Genomic DNA, 17,688 nt, shown 5'->3' with positions numbered 1-17,688 from the left:
ATCACTACCCAGCTTCACACGCACATGGGACATCTCTCTGCAGCCTCCACATGAGTCTAAGTCCAAGGCCAAGTTTATTCCTTCAAGTGGAGGCACCTCGGGCTCTCGCTTATATCACAACCCTAAATGCTCTTCTATGGTCACATTCTCACAGTCCAATCTGTTTCCTCGTACACGACAAAGGACCAACTCGTACATAAACACTCCTCCCAGAACTGCTGGCCTTTGATCTTAGCTTGATTTTTTTTTTCTTTTTAACACAATCATAAGAAGATCGGACCAGAGAAGCATGGCGGAATAGGGTTATTGGTTAATTGCTGAGTGTTTCTCAAAGTGGCTCCCTGTCCTCACCACTGAGCAAAGAGCCTTAATTAATGATTTCTTCACCTACATATCAGCAGCCCTGCGCTTCACCCATTTCATAACACCTGGCTCCAGCAAAATGCCTCGTGCAGTGTTTTGGGAAACCTGCTCGGTCCTGAAGGAAGACAGTAGCACCTCTGTTTCCTGCCAATTCCCACACAGGATCCATGACTGACAGCTGGCTAATATCCGAATGGAAAATATCTGACATTTTGCTGAGCATTTAATATATACATACATTATACATTTATATGTATTAAATGCTGAAATATATATTAGGCATTTCAAAGATAATTCTGTAAGATAAATCTCCCGTCAGAAGGTAAGAAAAGCTGAGATTCAAAATGACAACTTATTCAGGTGAAGAAAATGAATAGAACTGGCAGGGTTAAAACTCAAGCCAAAGTCTGCATCTTGCCAATGCCGTGTGACCAAGGGGCGTGCATGTGCCTTTGGAGTCTTCAAGACCCTTGAATTTTCTAAAATGCTTAACAACTGAAACATAGAGAGTCAAAACCATTTTCAAAGCCAAGTCCAAATAAATCCACTACACTCAAAGACAGAAATGGTACAGTGAAGACAAACCTCTTAGCCTCCTGGGGCCCCCCCAGAAATGCAGAGCAGGGACAGAGAATGACACCTGTCCCAAGCGCTCATCACTTAGGAATGTCTCACAGTCCGGCTGGGAGCTGTTTAAGGCACAAAGCTGTACGAGTAACAGAGCAAATATAAATTCCAAGACAGCCAGCCATAAGAACCTATTTTAAAGGTGTGACCGTCCCGACAGCACCTCAGAGACAGAAGTCTCAGCTTGAGAGCGCCCGGGGAGCTGGCGCGACAGGCACTTGTGTGGCCAGGGTGAGCAGTTCTTCAGCTGCACCCGTTGGCGGGGAGGAACCGAGTTTTGCATTTAACCTAAAAAGCCACATACGGCACTGCAGTCAAGAGAAAGTTCTCCATTACCAGTTTGAAAGTTGCTTAAAATAGTTGACAGAATGAGGTAATCCCATATAAGGAGAGAAATCGGATACTTATGTAATTTTCAAGAATTATTGCTACTTTTACCAAAATTTTGTAAATCAAATTTCACAGTCCTTTGGAGGCATAATTCAGTGGTATGTTCACTCACTTAGAAAACTCCTTGAAGACAATTTTAGGCTTCGGTGGGTGAATTTAAGGAGAATGCATGTGAAAGTCAAGGGCATTCACACTTCCATAGGCCTTGGTAGAGGACTTTCTCCTACTTTAAGCTGGTAACAAGTGTGCCAAATCACAGAAGGAAAATCACCAACATTAAGTCAGCAGAACCAAGGGATCCTCCAGGGCCACGCTGTTCCATCCAGTTAACAGAGAGATCACGCAAACAAACATCTCCCAAGCACAAACATCCACGAGACGCACCAGGCACTCCTATGAACACCTGCCATCTATCTACCCTGGGAGAGTCGGTCAAAAGGGCTCCACGAGTGTAGACTTCTGGTAGGGAAATTCACTCAGAAAAGAACGATGTACAAACTGAACTCAACTCGGCCATATAGAGAGGCACTGGACCCACACTGATGTAGAACGCAGGCTGTTAAGCAACACCTGATGTTTACCAGTATGGGTTGGGGGCCAGTGGGGGGAGGGGGATGGGACTCTAAACTGTAAAGTCTGTTTAAGTTGAGGTGTTTGTGTACATGAGTGAAAAAGTACCTGCAATCCTTCATGGTGCTCCAAATCAGCCTCAGTGAATCCCAATCATACATTTTTTTTTTAAGCCCAGATAATGTGTACTCTGAGACCTTCCAAGAAGATCCTCAATTAATGTCATTTGACAAAAGTTTTATTGAGTTGGCTTGATGTACAACAAATACTATTCTAGACCAGGCACACAAGCAGGCAATAGAGAAGAAGCATGGAATAGAAGAGATCAGGGTCTGTCCCGGCCCAAAGAACACTAGTGTGGGATTTGTTATAAGCAACTTTTGATAAATTAAAAAGAAAACACTTTGAAACTGTGTAGAACTTAATGAACCTTCTTACCTTTCTGAAAATTATCAAATGTTTTCATTTGATGCCAGGAAACATCTAATGAAGTCTGTCAACTAGGCAGGGTCCGAATCAATCAAATCACTCTTAAGAGTCAGCATCACAGAGGTACAGGGCCATCCTTGGGGGAAGAGCAAGGAGCGAACTGGAGCCTTGTGCCTCTAGCATCTTCTTTGACTGACTCCACCAGGGCTGGCCCTGAATCTAACTTTAGACTAAAGATGTCAGAGTCACCAAAAACACGGAGTTATCATATAATTGGTAGTTATAATCTAAACATTCTACCTCCGTGTACCCCAAGTTTCCAAGCCCAGTGGCACACAAACCAAAAACAAAAGCAACCTAAGAGCGGCCAACCACCTCCGATGGACCAGCCCATCACAAACTCTGCCTCAGACGCATCAAAATGACTCTTACACTCTGCTCACCTTTGCACTACACAGAACCTGAGGTCGGGTCTTAAAAACAGACTAACCAGAGAGTGGGGTCTGATGCTGCCATGTTGAGCCTGAAGGGCCAAAAGAAATACAAAGAATTTCAGTGAGCAGGTTCTTGATTTTTTTCCTCAACTTACCCTAACCCAAGTTCCCAAATATATGTGAGAGCCATAACACTATAAGGCACAAATATCAAAATAAATAACATGAAAATACAAGCATAAACATTAAGTATTGCAGAGGAAAAGAGAATCAGAGCCAAAAATCTGGAGTAAAGGATGGAACTAAATTGAGGTCTTTTCTAGGATCCCCTAGGGACAAGTTCTCATCTTTATGTCAAAAGACGCACACTGTACCTCCAAAGACGGAAACCTTTTCTTCAATGAGAAGTCACAAACAACAGACAGAAGACTTGCTGTCTTCTGAAATTCAGACAGGTGAGTTTGTCTGTGACAAGACTTTTTTCTTTTTATTTAAATTTTGTCATTGTTGCATTGTGTAAGTGAATGCAGGCACAAACATGTCATGGCATGTGGGTAGAAGCAGGACTACAACTTCCTGGAGTCTCTTTCCACTGTGGGATGTAGGGGCCAAACTAAAGTTCTCAAACTGCACATCATGTGCTTTAATCCACTGAGTCATCATAGTGTGGGTCTCTCTCTCTCTCTCTCTCTCTCTCTCTCTCTCTCTCTCTCTCTCTCTCTTCTCTCTCTCTCTCTCTCTCTCTCTCTTCTCTCTCTCTCTCTCTCTCTCTCTCTCTCTCTCTCTCTCTCTCTCTCTCTGAAATAAGATCTTCCCTTATAACCTAGGGCTAGCCTCAGATTCAAGGAAATCCTCCTGTTTTAGCCTTCCACGTAGCCTGCTGAAAAGACCACTTTCCTTTCTTAACAATACAATTACCTGAAGTTAACTCAAGGCACCTAATCTTCAACAGTAAAAGGAAGCTAGTCTAAGTGCACCTCATCCCTTCTTGGCACTACAGATCTAATTCTGTGTAGTAGTGAAACTCTAGCTAGGAAGATAATGTCTGTGACTGTATCCACAAGGCACAGTATTTTTCTGTGTCCTCCACCCAGATAGTGAAGCATCGTTAGTATTCCAGGTGTTTTCTGGTTCCCACTACCTATCACCAACACCCTTATCCCAACTTGTGAACACACTCATGTGTGTCATCCAGTCTAGAAGCGTTGCTGTGTCTCCTTCAGTGACTGCCTCCTGAAGCAATTTCAGGGAAAGCGCTGCATCTTCTGAAATGGGTACTTCGCAGCACCCAGCCTGCCAGCACGTAGGATACATTCTGTCCAAGGTAGAGGCAGCAGCCATCTGTGTCATCTGTGTGCCACCGTGCACTCTCCAAGAGCCTTGTCCCTCAACTCATGTCCCTACCATATGTCACTCCCCAATACTCAACCAATGCACAGGTATGCAGATAAAAAGGGACTGATAAAGAACCCTGTGAGGTTCCTGTGGAGGTCTACCCCAAACACATGAGCCAAACACCTCCCAGTTTTTATTCATCCCCTTCCTGTTGATATTGGAACCTACAGAATCTAGAATAGGATACCAAGCATTTCATCTTATCTCCTTATGTAAGACTCCTAAACTGTAACTCAGGAGTGAGAGGCTGTCTTGCTAACTTGGAAGGAGAAGGCTGCTAAAAAGGGACTGAGGACACATGGCCAGACTTGAGGGGGCCTCTGGGACCCGAGAGTGGTCATCGCTGACAGCAAACAAGGGAACGGGGCCGTCAGTCCTACAGTTATGAGAAATTTTATCCTGTCAACCACATGAACAGGCTGGGAAGGGGATTCTTCCCCATGCAGAGCACGGCCTATCAATAATCTTAGCTTCAGCCCTAACGAGAGCTGAGCACAGTGATCTGAGCAGAGTACCAGGCAGACCACCAGACAAGACAGCCGGCTCCACCACAGAAAGTGAGGAAATCAGCAAGTGTGCTGGTTTAAACCACCAAGTTTACAAAAAAAAAAAAAAAAGAACCTGCTACTCAGAAATATAAAATCAATACATGTAATAATATATATAGATACATAAAATATGTACTTATACATTAAATGCATATTAACTGTCTCATCTATCAGCTGTGGATAATTTTTCTCACACAGCCATGACACCACTACAGGAAAGAACTACATTGCCAGTATCCTGAACTCATAGGAAGGCTTTAAGTTATTTTTTGCATGTGTGACTGTGTGAGTGTATTGTGGATGGGTATTTGCTTACTGGAGCCAGAGGACAACCTTGGGTGTCATACTCAGAAAGGCATCTGCCTTCTTTGGGACAGGTACTCTCATTGGCCTGAAAATCGGTAATTAAGCTAGCCTGGCCAGCCAGAGGGCCTTGAGGATCCTCTTGTTTCTGCCTCCCCAACACTGAAATTTTAAGCAGCCACCATTTTTATGTGGATTCTGGAGATCAAATTCCAGTCAGTCTTCATGCTTGTAGGGCAAAGACTTTACATACTTAGCCATCCCTTGGGGTTAGTTTTTAATTTCAACAATTATAATTAGTCACTTTCCACAGAACACAATAAGATCATAGCAACGGAATGAGTTCAGCCCTTCCAAGTTCAAAGACGCAAATTTAATTTCAAAATAGGTTGAAAGATATTTAGCCTCACAGTTTCACCTGTAAACTTGAGTCGATGCTTAGAAATGTCTCTCAGAGAGTGGGGAGATGAAAGTGTAGAGAAAAGGAGTAGAGATGCGGAGGGAGCTGGACTTGATCTGGGGTAGGGTGCCCTCCTGCAAATAAAATGCAGAGGAGGTGGAAGAAACAGTGAAGGTGCCACTTCTGAGCCAAGGTAAGACGCTCAAGGGCACACGAAGGCTCAGAAATATAGCAGGGCTGTGGGAGCAGAGGGTATGATACCCAGGTACAGAGGAACCCGTAACACAAAGCAGAGGTCAGAAGTGGCCCAGACTTGACCCTGGGGTAGCTGCCCAGGTATGTGGGAACCTGCAATACACATCAGTAGCTGTGAGAATAGGCAGCTAGCAGACTTGACCCAGGGTAGGGCATTGACTTAGTACTCTCTGAACATTGCAACTGCCTCCATGCAAAGAAGTAACTTGGGAAGAAAAAAGAAGGAAGGGAGGATAAGAAGTAGAAAAAAGGAAGGAAAGAAAAACTCACACAATCAACTAACTTCTGATGCAAAAGTCTCAGTGCAAAAACATAAACAACACACAGAAAAAAAGACAACATGTCTCTTCCAAACATTACCAACTCCATAGTAATGATCCCCAATGAGAGCAGCATAGAAGAACTCCCAGACAAAGAATTCAAAGGAATGATTATAAATAGGTTCAAACAACTCAGAGACATGCATGTACTCCAAGAGCACAAAAACAAACAGCTGAATCAAATAAAGAAGTCAATTCAAAACATGAAAATAGAATTCAGTAAAAAGAGAGAAAATTTCTAAAGCAAAGACAAAACGAAATGATGATGGAAACAAAAGGCTCCAGCCATCGAATACAAAGCTCAGTGGACAGCCTCCCCAGCAGAACTGATTGATCATGTGGAGGATAAAACGTTAGGGCTTGAAAGCCAGGTAAAATAATTAGACCATTAGCTCAAGGTCAATGATAAATTTTTAAATGTATTCATGAACAGAACATGGGAGAGATTTGGAGCACCGTGAAAACACCTCATGTATGGATTCTGGGCATGTAAGGAGAAGACTTCTTCCAAAGGCAAAGCAAGTGTTTTAAAGAAAAACATAGAAGAATATTTCCCAAATATAGAGAAAGAGATCTAGGTACAATAAACATAACAGAATACCAAATTAAAAAAAGACCACAAAAGAAACTCTCCATGTCATATTATAATTAAGCCACTTAAAACCTAGAATAAATAAAGATTATTGAAAAATCACACAAGAGAAGGGCAAAGTCACATATAAAGGCAGACCAATCCAACCAACAGCTGATTACTGGGTAGAAACTTTTAAACCAGAAGAGCAGTTACCAACCCAGATTGTTATATAACAAAACTGTCATGATTAAAGGAGAAATAAAAACTTCCCATGACAAAAATAAACTAAAGGAGTTAATGAGCACTAGTCCAGCTCCACAGACATATTGAAAGGACTGGGGACTGGAGAGAAGAATAGACAAATCCAAAGGCCACAGGGAGAAAATATCAGGACAACTGGTGAAAAAAAGTTTAAGAAAGCACCCAAAAAGCAACAAACTGACAAGAATTAAATCTTATCTTTCAATAATAACTCTGGATATTACTGGTCTCAATTCCTCCAACAAAGAGATCTAGACTAACATAATGGTTTAAAGATAGGATTCATCTTTTTACTGCCTCGAAGAAACACTGCTTACCATCAAAGACAGACACAACCTGAGGGTAAAAGTTTAGAATCCAAGCAAATGGAACTAGGAAATGAGCGTGTATGGTCATTGTCATATCTGAAAAAAATGGACTGCAAGTCCAAATTAGTCAGAATAGACAAAGAAGAGCACTCTGTGCTCACCAAGGGAATAATCCATCAAGGGGGTGTATTAAAATTCTAAACATGTATACCTCAAAACACAGGTACATTCAATTTCATAAAGTAAATACTACCAGATGTGAAGTCACAGATTAACCCCAGCACAGTACCAGTGAGTGAGTGACTTCAACATGCCCCTCTCACAAACAGACAAGAAATTCATACTAAGAGAGAGAGAGAGAGAGAGAGAGAGAGAGAGAGAGAGAGAGCACTGAAGTTAAGTAACATCATAAGTCAAATGTACCTAACACATATCTACAGAACATTTCACTAAAACACTAAAGAATTCACAATTTCTCAGCAGCACATGGGACTTTCTCCAAAACAGATCACATACTGGGACACAAGGCAAGGCTCCACAACATAGGAACATGGAAATAACATCTTGTGTTCTTTCTGACCACAATGGAGTAAAGCTAGATATCAACAGCAAGGAAACTACAGAAACCACACAAACATGCAGAGATTAAACAATGCACTGGTGAATGATAACGGAGTCACTGAAGAAATCAAGAAGGAAGTTTAAAAAAATGCCTTCAATTGGATGAAAATGAAACAATAAAGGCAATTCTCAGAGGAAGGTTCACAGCACTGTCTACATCCAAAAATCAGAAAACTCAAATAGCGAACTTAATGATACAAGAACAAAGCTAAACCTAAACCAGAATCAATTGATGAGAGAAAAATCATTAAGATCACAGCAGAAATTAATGAAATAGAAATAAAAATACCAAAAAATAGCCGGGCAGTGGTGGCGCACGCCTTTAATCCCAGCACTTGGGAGGCAGAGCCAGGCGGATCTCTGTGAGTTCGAGGCCAGCCTGGACTACCAAGTGAGTCCCAGGAGAGGCGCAAAGCTACACAGAGAAACCCTGTCTTGAAAAACCAAAAAAAAAAAAAAAAAAAAAAAATACCAAAAAATAAACAAACAGTTGTTTCTTTGAAAAGAATGAAAAAGACTAACAAACCCTTAGCCAAATTTACCAAAAGAAAGAGATATAGGATCCTAATAAAATTAAACATGTCGAGGCAGACGTTATGATACCGATGGAATTCATAAAAATCACAAACATAAACCTTAAAAATCCATGTTCCACTAAATTGGAAAAACCTACAAGTAATGGATGTTTCTAGAAATATATGACCCACCAAAATTAACCCAAACTCGAAATAAATAATTTAAACAGATCTATAACCAACAATGAGATTGGTTAAATATATATAGCGGCTAATAAATTCTCCCAATTGAAAAAAAAATGATGTTTGGACCAAATGAGTTCCCTACAGAATTCTCTCAGACCTTCAGAGAATGACACTGATACTACTTAAATTATCCTACAAAATAGAATAGGAAAGGCAGCTTAAACTCTTAACAAAGCTAGTATTACTCTGACAGCAAAACTAGATAAAGATACCACACACAAAAAAAAACAACGAAAAAACAAAATTACAGCTCAACCTCCTGATGAACATAGATTAAAATTCACAATAAGATACTTTTGAACAGAATTCAAGGTTACACCAAAAAGATCATTCATCATAGTCAGGGCTGGCTTCATTTCAGAAATGCAGGGATGGTTCCATATACGTGTATCAATAAATGTGATTGGTCGCATCACTGGACTCAAAGTCAGATCGCCCCAATCCTTTGACAAAACCCAACATCCATTCATGACAAAAGGATGGGAGGATCACATTGTAAGAATAAAGGCTATATATGACCAATTTATAAACAACACCGTGCTAAGTGGGGTGAGGGACTCAAAACATCCCACTAACCCAAGGGTATCCACTCTCCTTACTTCTACCTTAATACAGCCCTTGACGTCTTAGCTTGAGCAGTAAGACAAAAGGAAGGAAGTAAAGAGGGTGCAGAGAGGAAAAGCAGTATCTCTATCTGCAGACTATAGGACTCTAGGCATGCAGAAGGACTCCACCAGGAAACTCCTGCCGCTGATAAACACATTCAGCAAAGTAACAGGATACAAAATTAACACACACAAGTCAATGACCGTTCTATACACCAACGATAAACAGACTAAAAAAGAATTCAGGGAAACACCCTGTTCACAACAGCCACCAAAGGAATAAAACAACCTAGATATAAACCTAACCAAGGAGCCAAAAGACCTCTCCAGTGAAAACTTGAAGACGCTGAAGAAAGAAACTGAGAAAGACGATGGAGGATGGCAGATCACTGGATCATGGATCCGAAGAATGAATACTGTGAAGATGGCCATCCTACCAGAAGCAATCTACAAATTCTATGCATCTCAGTGAAAGTTCTGGGGCCATTCTTCACAGACAGAAGGGAAAAAAAAAAAAGTCTTGAAATTCACACAGAAGCACAAAAGACTAAAGCTAGCCAAAGCAATCGTGAGCAAAGACAGTACTGCAGGAAATCCAACCAGACCTGATTTCAACTTACACTACAGAGCCACAGTAACAAACAGAGCAGGAGAATGGCCCCAAAACAGATGCACAGATCAATAGAACGGAATAGAGGGCTCAGAAATGCCAAAGCACCCCCGAGAGAAAAGACAGCATCCTCAACAAGTGGCGCCTTGATACTGGATTATCAACATGAAGAAGGAAACTCAACTCTTATCTCCCACCCTGAACAAAACAAAACTCAACTCCCACCAAGTCAAGGACATCAACGTCCGGCATGATACTTTGAAACTGCCAGAGGAAAAAGTAGGGAGTGTGCTTCCATACACAGGCACAGCAAGGACTCTCTGAACAAAATGGTTTTAGGGATTCCCGGTCTTCAGTTGTGTAGCCACTGGCGTGTTTACTCATGTTCCAGGGGACAGTTCACACCCATTCCCAATCATGTGGCCCAAGTTACACCCAGTAGGTCACAAAGCAAAAACAAAACAAAAAAAAAAAACCTGGAAGGGGAAGCAGGAACTCAATGGGAGATATGGGGTTCAGTGGATGCTGGAGGGAGATAAGAGAGGGTATATGTGTGACCAGAATATTCTATATGTACATATGAAATTATCAAGGAATAAATTAAAAGAAAAAAGAAATGTATCCCAGTAGGCCACACTTTCATCAAATATCATCTTTGGCATTTTATTATCTGACAGCACAAGGTTCAAAACAAAACTTCCTTAAGAAAAAGTCCAAAGTAAGACTCATGATTCATTTTCAACTTTCCTTTACTATTGTTAAGTCTTTAATTCCCAAACAAAATGGCAAAGCCCTGTGAGGGCCAAATCATCTGGTTATAACTCTAAAACAAGATTCTGATACAGCCTCTTGAAGAACTATTTTTAAAAACTCCTTCAGATTTTTTTTTTCAAGACAGCGTTTCTCTGTGTAGCTTTGTGCCTTTCCTGGAACTCACTCTGTAGCCCAGGCTGGCCTCCAACTCGCCTGCCTCTGCCTCCGGAGTGCTGGGATTAAAGGCGTGCACCACTGCTGCCCGGCTTCCTTCAGATTCTTAAAAATAGATCATTTTTAAATCTTTTACCTAAGATTTTGTTTTAATTATGTTACAAGTTGGGTTCAGGATTGGTGAGATGGAGCAGTGAGCGAGGCCTCTTGCCGCCAAGTTGTAGGACGGAAGTCCAGTCCCCAGACCCCAACCAGTGTAAAGAGAGAACCAACTCCTACTAGATTATCTTCAGACTGACACACATGCACACACTGTGGTACACACACACACACACACACACACACACACACACACACACACCAAATAAATAAATAAATACATAAATGCTAATTTTTTTTTAAACAGACAAAAAAGTAAAGCCAATACAAGGCCAGCGAGATGGCTCGGAGGGTAAAGGCGCTTATCATACAAGCCTGACAACCTGAATTAAATATCCAAAACTTACAATGGAAGAAGAAAATCAACTCCCAAACACTGTGCTATGACCGCCACATACACACCATGGCATGTGCACACTTGCACCCCCACACACAATAATAATGTTTACATTGAATGCATAAGTATTTTCTCATAAGTATTTTCAGTGCCCCATTACTCTCAAGTAAAAGATTATATTTTTATGGTAAAGAAAAATAACCATGACTAAAGTTCTATCCCTTGTAGATTTTTGAAAGGGTTGGTTTTAATATAGTTAAATTGCTTCAAAGTAAAAACACAAACTTCATTACAGAAACCTATCACAATCTCCAAAATCTATACTCAGGAACTTATTACGTATTCCCAGTCTGTCATAAATCACTCAGTAAACATGAACATTATCCTCTCAGACATCAGGATTCTCACACTCAAGCCAAGAAAAACTAAAAACATCAGTTCTGTAACACAAGGCTGAGAATTTCAACAAACTCACCTCTTCCCAGCATAATTTCAACTCTCTTGGGCCCATCTCTAGCTGTGAAAATAGCAATAACCCATAGATTAGGATCCGCTTATGGAGGAGGCAGGTGGTGAGCTGGCATGGAACCATCACCCTCACAGAGGAAGAAACGGGCTTATGTTAAAGATGATAGGTCCCAGGTCAGAATGCAGTCCTAACACCTCCCCAGCCTTACTCCTTCCTTCCAGAGAGTGCATGCCTTTTCCATAATCTCATAGAGCACACTCAACCCAAAATCCAGAGCTTCCAAGCAAAAAGCCTAAGCATGAATAGTACGTCTTTACAAAGGCAATCAGGGCTCCAGAGAAAGAAACCGGAGACTGAGCACACAGCCACGCACAGGAAGTGCAGGCTGGGTTCCTCATGTACATACCCTGCTGCTCCAAGTATTTGAGGAATCCACACGTGACTTTCCAACGTAATAAAATACGGTCCTGTGGGGCTGATAATCTCACTAACCCCAAACCATCTCCTGAAAGACATGATCCTGACATGTTTGTGGGCAGGAGCGCCTGGGAGGCACGAGACACAGGCAGGATGGCTAGGTACTCCCGAAAACTGACAGGTAGCAAGGACTTTTCTTGCCACCAGACAGAGATGAAAAGGAAGGATCAACAGCAACAGAGAAAATGGAGCCCCATTCTCCCTCACTTTTCTGTTGTTTGTTCCTTGGCAGTGCTGGGGCAGAACCCAGGGCCTCACGCACAAGGCAAATAAATGCTCTAATTGGAAGTGTATCACAATTCTGAATTCTAGTCTGGTTTCCTGAGTTTTCTGTTTTGGTTTGGTTTTGCTAATTTGTGTTTGTTTGTTGTTTTGTTTTTGAAACAGGGTCTCTAAGGATAGCCTGGGCTGCCCTAGAACTTGCTCTAAAGACCAGACTAGTCTTAAACTCAGTGATCCTCCTGCCTCTGACTCCTGAGTCCTGAGATTACTAGGGTACTTGGCAGATGTAGCGGGGTGTGAGCTTGCCACAGCTCAGCAGTCATTGGGTAACTTGTAGGGATTGGTTCTCTCCTTCCGTAATGCGTGTTCCAAGGACAGAACTCAAGAACTCAAGTTACAAGGCTTGGTGGCAAGAGCTCTTACCCACTGAGCCATCCTGAAATTTATTCGTAGTTTTCTCAATATTCTCACCCCATCATTAAGAAGAAGAAAAAAAACTTTTAGAGGAAGATTGAGCGGACTCTAGCAGGAGGCTTTCTTGCTTGCTCTGAAATGAGATTTGCTCTAGCTGATGACTAAGTCTCATGAAGTAGAACCTTTTAGGATACAACAAAGCCTTAAGACAAGAGAGCTGTTGCTTAATGGAAATTAGAACTTGGGATGAGGGGTGGGGAAGCAATTTCCAGAATCGTTCGTGTCACAGGAAGATTAAGGGGAAAAAAAGAGAGAGAGAGAGAGATGTCCTTCCTGAAACCTTTTTTATTTTAGACCATTTCTTTTTTCAGAAGTATTAAAGATAAATTCTACAACACCCCATCTCAGATACAGCAACACACCTGGACCTGGGTCGGACACAAAAGCATGTATGCAACAACTTAATGCACTGAATCCCACGTGCTATTCTATCCTCTTGACTGAGACCATTTTTTTTTTAACCAATCCAGAACAACCAACTGCTCACCAGCTTTCCCTCACAGGGCTGCATTATTTCAGAGTGAACGAACATTGAGGAATATTAATTATAGGTTCAACCTGTCTAAGGCCCAAATGCTGGGTGGTGGCTCTCACACTACGCTTTGCCTCAGGAAGGAGCCAGCAGCCAGACAGGTCCAAGTCACCGAACAGCAGGAAAGCCTCCAACCGCCTTCCTGCACAGAGCCCCCCACCAGGCTCCGCCTCCAGCTGACCATCCTCACTGTGGCTCCAAGTCTGAACAGCTGTTTCTAAAGAAAACAAAGGCCTCCACTTCACGATGCCTGATACTTATTCCACTATTATATACATTAACATGCATTATAGGTGAAATATACATTAATGTACAGTGTGGCTGCACTGGGCAACTAACAGACACCAGCCTGATGAGGAAGAACCAGAGGGATTCAAAAGGCAGACACTTTACCTATTGGGCCTAGATTGAGTTTTTATCCTCAAATAGAAAGGAAGGCCCTCTTCAAAGCAGATACAATAACGAAATGCCCCATTTTGCCACCGGGAAGAAAAAAGGATAATAAACAGCCACTCTAACAAGTTGTCTCTCCTAACAAGTTGTCTCTCCGGGAACTCAGAGCACATGACTCAGGGTCTTTCCTGGGATCCATAGTGCCCACTTGCTTCAAAAACCTGACAACCGTGAGGAACCCTTGTCGCTGGACCTGTTGACCTGGGGTACCACACTGGACAGAGGACCACGCTATCCTTCGCTGCGATGAAGACAGACGCGGGACAGAGGCCTCATCTGGCTCTTCTCCATCCACCCACGCTCTTTCATCGGGGAGGAAGCAGGCCATCTACCCTACGAAAACAACAGCCCGGCTTCTGTCCTCCTGGCACTTGTGGCTCTAGTACTTTAGACAGGGAAGTCCAGAAACTCTACCGCTGAAGCCACTGAAGAGGGAAACAGAACAAGAACACAAGAGCACCCTCCAGTGATGCCACAGTGTTGGGAAGAATTGCGGCCAACAGAGCGCTCCCCAGGCTGCCCCAAGAACATGTAACTGCACACATCTAGCATGCAGAGGCGCACAGATGCACTGTTGAGTCGGGTGCTCTGTGACTCTGAACAGAACAATGCACACGGGAGGAAAGGAAAGTGGGTGTTTTTGTGTTTTCTTTGTTGTTTTGTTTTGTTTTGAATGGATCTAGAAAGATAGCCTTAAAATGATAACCAAAAAGGGATGCCATCACATAAGTGACCTTCAAGGCCAGTTGAGAACACTTTCTAGCCGATTACAACTTAAGAGTCAAGACCTAATGGACGAAGATAACATAACCGCCTTGCAGGTCCCTACAAGGAGTAGGAAGAGACCACCAGGTCTCTGTATTCTGTCCTAAACAGTCATGCACTTAAGTGCTGCACACAGTAGCACATGTATGGTCACAGAGAGCTGGCTGAAAAGACTGAGGATTCACTCTAGAACCTGTTCCAACGAATCTTCTCCAGTCCTGCTCACTTAACTTCGTCAGCATTCACTATCTGCGCATGGCACCCCTCAGGCTTACTTGGGATTTTCCCATTAGATCAGGTTCCAAGCCTCCTCTACATCCCACCTGCCCCCCACCCCACCCCGGCATAACCATATCACCATAGCTGGCATTCCTAGAAGAGAAACCTCAGGAGAAGCCTCCAAGTACACAGCTTCCAACGCTTAAAAAGTCCAAACCTTGAACTCTTGGTAAGATAGCAGACCTGGTCTCAAAATAACAGACTTCACTCCAATGAACCCATGATCATTAGTGATGTATGCAATAGACATATGAATGCCCACCTATTTATATAGGGTTATGATATTAAATATAAACACAAGCATACAAGCATAATTTTTAAGTTTTGGAAAATATCCTGAACCCTCCAGCCTAAAAGACATTCTATCTTTGACTGCAGGTCCTTACTCCAGTGCCGGTTGTGATCTATTGAAACAATTTCCTGACCAATGAATTTTGACCTTCAGAGAAAAGTAAGCTCTGGCCTACCTGTAAAACTTGACTGCTATTCCTAGCCTTGTCTTGCAAGACTCATGAACTACCCAGAAAACAGAGCCAAACAGAACTCACTCACCTATACTATCTGTGTGTAGACTTTTCTAATAAATTGGAATCCAATATTCTGAAATAGAGGACTTTTCTAATAAATCTGGAATCCAATCTTCTGAAAAGGCTTAACAAAGGCACGTTTTATGGCCACAGCATCGTTGCCTTGGCTTTCACAGCTTAATAGCTTGTAAATGGTCATTCCAGTAGGCTTAGCATAAGCTCGACTTTGCACACGACCAAAGGCCAGTCTGCAGCGAGCACCAAGGCTCTGTGTTTCTAACAGGCTTCCAGGAAATGTGAAGCACAGCGAGTTCCCTCACAAAGCACCAGAGAGCACAGGTAGGCTTGTGGGGCAGACAGCCAGATTCAACTTTCCTAGGAATGTGCATTCAAACTGAGAGCAGCAAGAACCTGTTGTGACTGATGCTTAGGTAACGTCCCACTAAGCACGTTATGCGGATGCCTCCTTGATGGGAAGGGTCATCTGGGGAGAGTGGGGTGCAGAGCACACAAGCGAACACTAAGAAGAGGCAAAAGAGAACGGCAGTGTAGACACCAACTCTGGAAGTGGCCCGGTACAAAAACCTTCACCGTTCAGAAGATGGAGAGAAGCATATATGCGGAAGGAACCCTTACCATGCTGCCAATTCTGTTGGAATAAAGGTGTAGATGTGTTATTTCTAATGGTTTTGCTTAGGCTTCTAGCTAGAAACGCAATGATGATGTCAGCTGAACTCATCATTCAAACCAGCTTCATCAGGTGGGAGGAACGATCATCCACCCTATTGTATTCAAAAAGCACATCGTTTCCAAATATTCCTTTATCAACTGACAGTTTTAATCAAAAATAGACATGTGCTTCTATTGCCTGGTTAAGAGCTCCAGAACACAGCATCTGACTGTCAAGACCAGCAAGCACTGTTTTGTAGGCTAGTTGTCTGCATTCTGATGGGTCACGGGCTTTGTTTTTCATTTTCTTTTTCTCTTTATTTTCTTCTTCTTCTTAATTAGCAAGTTCCTTTTGTTTGTACAATATTATTAGAAGCATTTCCCAGCATTGTCTACATGGGACTATGGAAAAATAACAGAGTTGAAGTCCCGCCCATCTCGGAGGCTGCCGTCAGTCAACTAGAGCCCCGACATGCTGTTCCACGTGCTATAGATTCAGTAAGTGTAAAAATAAACTTCCAGAAAAGGAAATGCCTACTGGGCAGCCTCTTCTTCAGACCCATGAAGCCTTTCCTCATTCTTGTGGGTTTCATTAAGCTAAGAAGCACAGAGCACTGTAAACTGGCTCACTAGTTTCCATACTCGCTGCCAATTTTCCACTTCTGCAAAACCAATTCCAATTAAAGAAATAAAACGGTAAAACTCTCTAGTTCTTCAGACAGTCTGAATTATTTGGGATGTGAGATAAAATGGCAGAATACAAAAAAAAATCAGTTGTTGGCAAATAATGTCAATGTTCACTTATTGTTTTTATTTTTAAAGTCACTCCTTCATCTCAGAATCATTTCCTGCTCCAAGGTCTGGAAAGTTTTTAAAAGGCGGACACTGCCAAACGATTGTCCTGAGTTCGGTTATTTTAAGGCATTTGTTTTACTACTTTGTAGCTGAAGGAGTTCTCATGGAAACCCATCCAAACCACTGACTGTGTTAAGGATTTATACAGATTTATGATAGAGCAGTGCATAGCTTCTAAGCGTCTTAAGGTTCTGCTTTGTGTGTTATTTCAGCCTTAAATAGATATAAAATCTGAAGCTAAATGTGGAGGAAAGAGGGGAAAAAGGAAGTCAAAGAGGAAAGCTGGCAGGGAGGGAGAGAGCCAGGCCACAGTACTGAACACAGTACACAGGGAACTGAACTGGGGAGCAGAATTGTGTGATGCTTCCGCTACCGAGTAATAGATGCAGGGGTGATATTAAAGTACAGCATTTTGCATCCACGGGCTTCCTCGGTGTCTACAGTGCAAACTCAAACATGCAGCTAAATGCCAAGCTGTGTCCAATTTTTAGTCCTCCCATGAAATGTGCCCTCATTTATTCGGAATCTGACGGGTACTACTCGAGTAACCAGAATTCCTCTGGGAAGGAAGGACAGCTACAGCAGCAAGACCGTGACACACAATGTGACTGGTTAACTTCCCACTGACAAGGGATGCTAAGACCAAGAAGGAAGAAATGTCCAGCAAGGAGAGAAGCAAGAGGAACAGAAAGAGACAGAAGAAAGAGAGAGACTGAGCAGAGGAAAGAATGCGGAGGTCCAGAACTGACCAGGAGGAAAGGCAGAGAGT

The 17,688-nt window shown here is 42.4% G+C and overlaps 1 protein-coding gene across 11 annotated transcripts in view; it reads right to left on the bottom strand.

The window, feature by feature from the left end:
• Nucleotides 1-17,688, bottom strand: part of Ldlrad4 (low density lipoprotein receptor class A domain containing 4) — a 361,303-nt gene that overhangs the window by 295,621 nt on the left and 47,994 nt on the right. Inside the window, exon 1 of one of the 11 annotated variants that reach the window (XM_076555416.1) lies at nt 11,673-13,008. The exons of the other annotated variants lie outside the window; for them this stretch is intronic. The gene's annotated coding sequence lies outside the window, so the exon portion shown is untranslated. Of the gene's footprint in view, nt 1-11,672; nt 13,009-17,688 lie in introns of those variants that run through there. 11 annotated transcript variants of the gene reach the window in all.

Source organism: Peromyscus maniculatus, chromosome 19, assembly GCF_049852395.1.
Source record: "Peromyscus maniculatus bairdii isolate BWxNUB_F1_BW_parent chromosome 19, HU_Pman_BW_mat_3.1, whole genome shotgun sequence".
Classification (NCBI taxonomy): domain Eukaryota; kingdom Metazoa; phylum Chordata; class Mammalia; order Rodentia; family Cricetidae; genus Peromyscus; species Peromyscus maniculatus.
Note: the sequence above shows the minus strand (reverse complement) of the source record. Positions and strands in the feature narration are given on the sequence as shown.